This window comes from Oryctolagus cuniculus, chromosome 6 (assembly GCF_051225735.1).
Source record: "Oryctolagus cuniculus isolate XC-2025 breed Fujian yellow rabbit chromosome 6, ASM5122573v1, whole genome shotgun sequence".
NCBI lineage: Eukaryota > Metazoa > Chordata > Mammalia > Lagomorpha > Leporidae > Oryctolagus > Oryctolagus cuniculus.
The window spans coordinates 143684179-143691664 of NC_142872.1; the positions used below are offsets into that span (position 1 = coordinate 143684179).

The window sequence follows — 7486 nt, forward strand, 5'->3', positions numbered from 1 at the left end:
TGCCAAGTGGGACTGCATTTGCTTTCTGCACCCAACCGCCTCTGCCAAACAGGGACACAGCTGCAATCAATAACAAAGTGATTCCAACTTCTAATGCAGTGCAGGCTTCCAGATGACAAGGGTCTTCAAAGCTGAACTCCCACCAAAACCAGAAGAGCCCTTAGTTGAGGATAAAGCCCTCATGTTACTCAACCACAGGAGATGCCCACTCCTCTGATTCCCTCCCTGGCCATGATCCCAGATCACAGATATTCCTGGAACCAACGGCAGCTGGACAGGAGGGGCAGAGGGGAAGCACATGAAAGCCCCTGACTATAAATGGGGTGTTATGAAAACTCACCTTGACTAATGCCTGCGATGTCATTTTCCTGTGATAATGAAACTTGTCTATTTGTTCTAGTGAATATTCGTTGCTCCTGTGAAAAATGAAAGTGTTATTTTTATTTGTAGTTATCAGAGTGGGAGATAAAGGCTCCTCACCTAAAGGAGGGTGAGGAGCTTTCAGTGGACGCCGACACTGAGACAGAATCTTCTGGCAGCAGTGAGCCCGGGAAGAGGCTGGACAGGAACACTGTCAACCAGCAAAAACTCCAGTGTGTTCTGTAGAACAACCATTGGAAAGCACTTCCACTGATGAGGTTTTGTTCTCTAAAATGAGTGAATAGTTGGTCTCATAACCATGTCTCTAATATCACAACTTGGATAAAGATGCCTTTCTTTACAATGGTTTTAGCTGCTGGTCTCTTTAATGAAGATGATTCATTACTATCCCATTACATTAACCATTCAGACTGAGTCACCAACAGCTTGGTGGAGCACCTGATTTTGCATGGATGACACACCACACTGAACTCTCTGTTCCTTGAAAAGCAGAGGAATCTGTTCTTTTATATGCCAATTTTCTGTCGTCCTGAGGTGCAGTACCAAGGCTCCATTGTAAACCATGTTTAGTTGCTCTTGAGACAGCCTGGAAATTAACTGGTCAATTAGACTTACAGCCTAGATGTACATCTAATTGACAATGGATACATTTTGCTCCTGTATCTGTTTAGGAAATTATCTACAAATTGCTTTATGCATTGCATGGCTCCAAATTGTTATGTGGACATCTGTTTTTGTTGGCCACAGACATAACATTTACAATGACAATTTTATCATTAACTGAAATCATGTCTTCAACTGACATATTATTCCAAAAATTTCTAACTTTCTTGTAAATATCTGGTGTGTGTGTGAGAGGGATATGTCTAGGGTGAAGGATTTCTTATAAACTATGTCCTTCTCTTGACTTACACCAAGGAATGTAGCTATCCTTGCTGTGTTTCCTAAGGTACTCATTTAATATTGACCCTGGCATAGCAAAGAGCAGTTGCTGTTCTCATCCACATGCCTTGGCTCTGACAATACACAGCTTACTCAGGAAATGCTCCTGATGCAGCTATCAGGCACTTGTTTGACAATCAATATAGATCTCAGAGAAAACCATCATATAGGCCATATTGTATCAGATAGAAAATATCTGATCAGTACTCCCCAAAACTGTCAAGATCATCAAACCAGAAGAAAAATCTGAGAGACTGTCATAGTCCCTAGGAGTCTAAGGTGATATGGATCATTCAGTGAAATCTGGTATTCAATATGGGGTCCTGGAATAGAAAATGACATTAGGCAAAAAGTTACATAAATACAAATAAATCAGGAAAATTTAGAGAATAATAACATAGCAACATATTGTTCCTTGTTATCAATGTAAGATGTTAACAATGAAACTCTGGTTCAGGATTTGTGGTAACTGTGTACTATCTTTATAACTTTTCTTTAAATATAAAAGTATTCTAAATATTCAAAAAATACTTATCTTAGAAAAAGCAAACAGAAAAAGAGATCACATTGAGAGGGACATTGAACTCTGGGTTTAAATTATTGGTGTTTAATTTTTGTGCTGTGGCTGAAGGTACAGACCTGCTTTTTAAAATTTTAAGTTATACATATTTCATGTATACAGATAGAGACCTGGTCTTAAATCACTTTGGACAAGTTACTTCATTTCTCTGATGCTCTGCCTCCTTATGTGTAAAATGGGCATAACGAGGTCTACCTCACAGCTACCTCCAGAGAATCTTGGGGGATGAAATTCATACATATGCTGCCAAAATGCCTCCAAATAGGAAGTGTTCACAAAACAGTGACTATCTATAAGTAAAAATAAAATAAATTTGGATTTTCCTAGTGTGCAGCTACTGACTTCCCATGGAAAGTCTTAGCAACATCCCATTTTCTGGTCAACAGGGTTTCAGGTTCCAAGTGCTATTGCAGGCAGAAGGACCTAGGGTATGCTCTATGCAAAGAAGCATGGCAGCAGCCATCTCAGAGGAGGGAGGGGCAACTGTTGAAGGCAGAAGCCTCTGCTAAATTGAAATGGGGAAAATGGCTTAGAAGCTACATAGAGATTAGTCACAGACTATTACTTGACTTAAGTTCACTGACATATTTCAATGGCAGCTCAGGGTGGTGGGAGCAGAAGGCAGAGAGAGAAGTGTCCTTGTCTGGTCTTCATCAAGCATGTCCTCCTCCACATGGTCCACTCACCATGGCATGGCCATCTACATACTTGCAACTACGATGGGTCATTGATTTTCACATTCACTTTGATGCTTGCCTTGTGGTTTGTGATTTGAAAATCCATTCCACTCAGAAGGAAACCACAAATGATTGTCAAATATTACAAATCTTGAACTCTAACTACCCAGAAAACAACAGCCTCTTAAATTGATGACCTGATAGTCAAGGGCATTTTGTCTTATGTTTCCACACCTCGAAGAAATATCAACTCTATTAAACAAAGAGTGAATATAACTCCAATTTTTCTAACCAGCAAATACACATAAATTGTTCCTGAAACCCTTCTGTGTGCTTCCTCAAAAAGTCTTAGGAGGGACAAACTACTTTAATGTACCCATTATAAGATGAGTAATCATTTGGATTAAAGCTTTACATTGGTGATTGATTTCTTGCACATCCAAATGTTCTGCAGTTTCAAAGAACATATGAAAATCAATCACAGGAAGTATTATTTCAAAGAGTAGGTCAAAGCCAGTGCATATCTAACATTCTACTTCTCACTTTCCATTGTTAACTGGTGGAGAGTCTCAGTAATTGGCTACTTCAAGACAATGTTGTCACTGGGTTCACAAACCTAGTTGGGAATAGCATTACATTTATTAATCTTCAGTTCAGGTTCACCTTAGTAAAAGTCACAGAAATACAACTGACCTTTACATATGGAAGAGAAAAGAAAACTAATATGTTTTCTAGCTATGGGAAATAATTTTAAAATCCTCCTAAATGCTGCAAAGCAATGTTTTCCTGATGGAATTAATTAGAGGGCAGCCAATTCTAAAAGAACGCAAGCACTGTAGAGATGAAAGATAGTGTCAACTTTTCTATTAGCATGAGCTAGAGGGCTTATAGGTGATAACCCATTTTTAATAAGCACCTATTGGAGAAAATACCACCATGTCATAAAAGAGATTCTCCAGCCCCAATTAACATCTGATTATTATTTTATGTCATAATCCATTCAAGAAAATTACAGTATAGTGAAAGAACCTATGAAACTCATTGGGTATTTTATCAAAGACTGAAAAGCAGAAAAGAGGGACTGATTTGTATAAGGGAGACTTTCAAAGGTATTTCAGAAACATAGGTATTATGTGAAGTGAAGTACACTTTGTGGGGTTCCTGTCTAAAAGAGATGACCTTCTCTTTTCCCTGAATCCTCTCTAGGTCATCTTGTCTCCTGGCTTTGAGAAAGGAGTTTGGGTGAGGAAAGAGGTGATAACCACCAGTTTTCCCTTAGTAAGTACCAGCCCCATGGTGTCCTTTAGCCGGGATATTATGGCAACACGCTCTACCTCTCTGTACATCAGTTTGGTCATCCTACTAATGAGGATCATGAATAGAATGTAGCCTGTAGACTGCAGTGAGCATTACATTAGTTAATATATGCAAGGCCATTGAACAAGAACTTGTTATTTTTATTATCATTATTTCCCGGTGCCTGTTTACATCACAAGTGCATGATCTCCTTCACCTGTTGCTGGAGTTTGAAAGATGACCTCTCGGAAGAAAGTGTTGCTGAAGGTGATCATCTTGGGAGATTCTGGAGTTGGTAAGACATCACTCATGAACCAGTACGTGAACAAGAAATTCAGGAACCAGTACAAAGCCACAATAGGAGCAGACTTTCTGACCAAGGAGGTGATGGTAGATGACAGGCTAGTTACGATGCAGATCTGGGACACAGCAGGGCAGGAACGGTTCCAGTCTCTCTGTGTAGCCTTCTACAGAGGTGCAGACTGCTGCGTTCTGGTATTCGACGTGACCGCCCCCAACACCTTCAAAACGCTTGATAGCTGGAGAGATGAGTTTCTCATCCAGGCCAGTCCCCGGGATCCGGAAAACTTCCCCTTTGTTGTGTTGGGAAATAAGATCGACCTCGAAAACAGACAAGTGGCCACAAAGAGGGCACAGGCCTGGTGCTACAGCAAAAACAACATTCCCTACTTCGAAACCAGTGCCAAGGAGGCCATCAACGTGGAGCAGGCCTTCCAGACGATTGCACAGAATGCACTTAAACAGGAAACGGAGGTGGAACTGTACAATGAATTTCCGGAACCCATCAAACTGGACAAGAACGACCGGGCCAAGACCTCCGCAGAAAGCTGCAGCTGCTGAAGAGGCAGTGAGAGTAGAGCACAGAGTCTTCACAACAAGAACACACTTAGGCCTTCAGACACAAGCCCCTCTCCTCTCCTAAACCAAACAGATCATCTCTCACCTCCAGCTGCCAAAAGAAACCCTCCACAGTCACGCCCAACACATCTCTCTCTCTCACACACACACACAGATCTGATGCGAGCAGGCAAACTCTAGCCCATGCCTGGGGCAGCTCCTAGGGGCCTGCCCGCCCACCACATGAGCCCTCGTGTGTGGCTGCAGGACAGGCCGGCCGCACAGCGTGTTCTCACGTGGAGTCAGCATTGGAAGCTTATTCTTTGTGTCCACTGGAGAGAGAGAACTGTTTACAGTTAATCTGTCCAATTAGTTATCTGATTTTTTTAACGGTCTTGTGGTCTTTTTACCCTATACCCCGCCCCCTCCTTGAAGGCTGCCCCTTGGGAAGGCTGGTGCCCTGCGCTTCATTACAGGCTCACACCCAGTCTCATCAGGCTGAGTTTTGTATGTATCTGTTAATGCTTGTTACTTTTAACTAATCAGATCTTTTTACAGTATCCATTTATTATGTAATGCTTCTTAGAAAAAAATCTTATAGTACATGTTAATATACGCAACCAATTAAAAATGTATAAATTAGTGTAAGAAAAAAAAATTATCATTATTTCCCAAGCTGGAGAAGATGGTTAGGTTTTTCCATGCAGTTCTGGTCTTATGAAGAGGAGGACATCACTTAAACAGTGAGATACTGGAGATGAGCAAGAGCTCTCCTCCAAAATTACAATTTCACTGGATGGCAACAGGAGGCACTCCAGGCATAGGTTGGCTACATAGCATTGCCCTGAGCCAAGCCCTCAGTTCAACCTAAGTTATCCCAATGAAATGCTAACCAAAAAGGGCAGAGGCTTCAGTTGCCTTGCTCACTGATGTGGCTCATTCCTGCCACTTGTTTGAGGAACATAAAGTGAATCTGGGACTTAGCAAGAAAGAAACACTCCCTTTTCAATGGGTTGCTTAACTGATGAAATAAAAGCCTTGACCTAATGGAGGTCATTTATTTTACTACCATGAAAAAAGCCTGCTTGAGAATGAAGCCAATTTAGAGCACAAAAGGACGAAGAGAAAAGAGAGCTTCTCAAAGACACTTCAGCACCTGGTTACAGCTGTGCCTGCAGGAAATGCAAAGCTGCATTTTTTGCCTATAAGTAAGAACATCAGTATCTTCCTCCCTGTGTGGTTGCTACTGTTGTTTTTCTCTTGAAATCACTTTGAGTTTTATATAAGCTGACTTTTACTGTCCTCATACTTGGGTCTGCTCAAATAGGTGGATTAGATTGAAATGAGAAATAGAACCAAGGACACAGTCCTCAAGGAGATGGAATAGAAGGCGGAAGTGACAGATGAGGTTTCTCAGAGCCCTGCTTTAGATGAAGACGTGAGACTCTGGCTCAACCTTTTGCTGTCCTAATAGGAACCTCAGGGAGAAGGGAAACTCACTCTCTACAAGTTTCCACCATCATTCTTACAGCCAATCCTACATCTCATTTTTACAGAGAAGAACCCAAAGCCTCGTTGATCAAGTTTTCCTGGCCAGGCAGAGTTCGCACCACACAAATTTCATTTCATCCCCACCAAAGCTGGCGCATTTGGAGCACATCGATTTATTTCCAAGCTCCATCTTTTTGAAAAGCGTTTATGTGGCTGGTGCCGTGGCTCACTAGGCTAATCCTCCGCCTGCGGCGCTGGTACCCCGGGTTCTAGTCCCTGTTGGGGCTCCAGATTCTGTCCTGGTTGCTCCTCTTCCAGTCCAGCTCTCTGCTGTGCCCTGGGAAGGCAGTGGAGGATGGCCCAAGTGCTTGGGTCCTGCGCCTGCATGGGAGACCAGAGGGAAGCATCTGGCTCCTGGCTTTGGATCGACGCAGTGCACTGGCCATAGCAGCTATTTGGGGGGGTGAACCAACGGAAAGGAAGACCTTTCTCTCTGTCTCTCTCTCACTGTCTAACTCTGCCTGTCAAAAAAAACAAAAGCGTTTATGTAGTTAGTTTTTTAAATTAAGGTTCCTCTTTTGAGCTAGTCTCACCCACTTCTACTCTGGTAGGAGGAATGCCTTTCAGTCTAAATCACTCAAGGTAAGAAGGTCTTGTTTGCATTTTAATTCCTATTTGGTAGAATACCAGGAAGCCAGAGAAATCCTCAATTAATCAATTCCTACCGTGGCCAAGTCAGGCATACTTCATCTTCTGATTGGACCCTCAGGGCTGAATTTTCAAAGAATGCATCCTAAGCCATTAAGCCAATGAATGAACCTATTTTCAAAAGACCCATTTATGTAGTTATTTCCGTTACTTGTAGTGGATTTAAAGGCGTAGAATCAGAATCTCTAGCTTGGGAATGGAAGGGACGCAGATCAGAGCTCTTCCTTTCAGACTGAGCTGTTGTGGAGGACACTGCCACTCACTCAGAGCACAACCTGACCACTTGCACTTGGACTATCTCAGTGGATGCCAAAATCTACTGCAGTTGCCATTAAGTTGGATTTCAACAGAAAGTGAGTGGTAGTTAAGTAATTCCTGCCAGAAAGGTGAAAATTAATGGGTTTAGTTATATCCTCTGATCTTGCAAAAACAGTGTATATGCCTTCTTTTCACCACGGTCAAGTCTTTCCAACTCAACACCTTATTATAGTTAACTCTACATTAATTATGATTCAATTAACAGATTGCACCTGAAGGCCCATCATCTTTCTTG

The 7486-nt window shown here is 42.0% G+C and overlaps 1 pseudogene across 1 annotated transcript; it reads left to right on the plus strand.

The window, feature by feature from the left end:
• Positions 1-4089: 4089 nt before the first annotated feature.
• Positions 4090-5392, plus strand: LOC100350986 (ras-related protein Rab-7a pseudogene; annotated as a pseudogene). Its single transcript, XR_016235895.1, has one exon. The product of XR_016235895.1 is annotated as a ras-related protein Rab-7a pseudogene (transcript).
• Positions 5393-7486: the final 2094 nt, after the last annotated feature.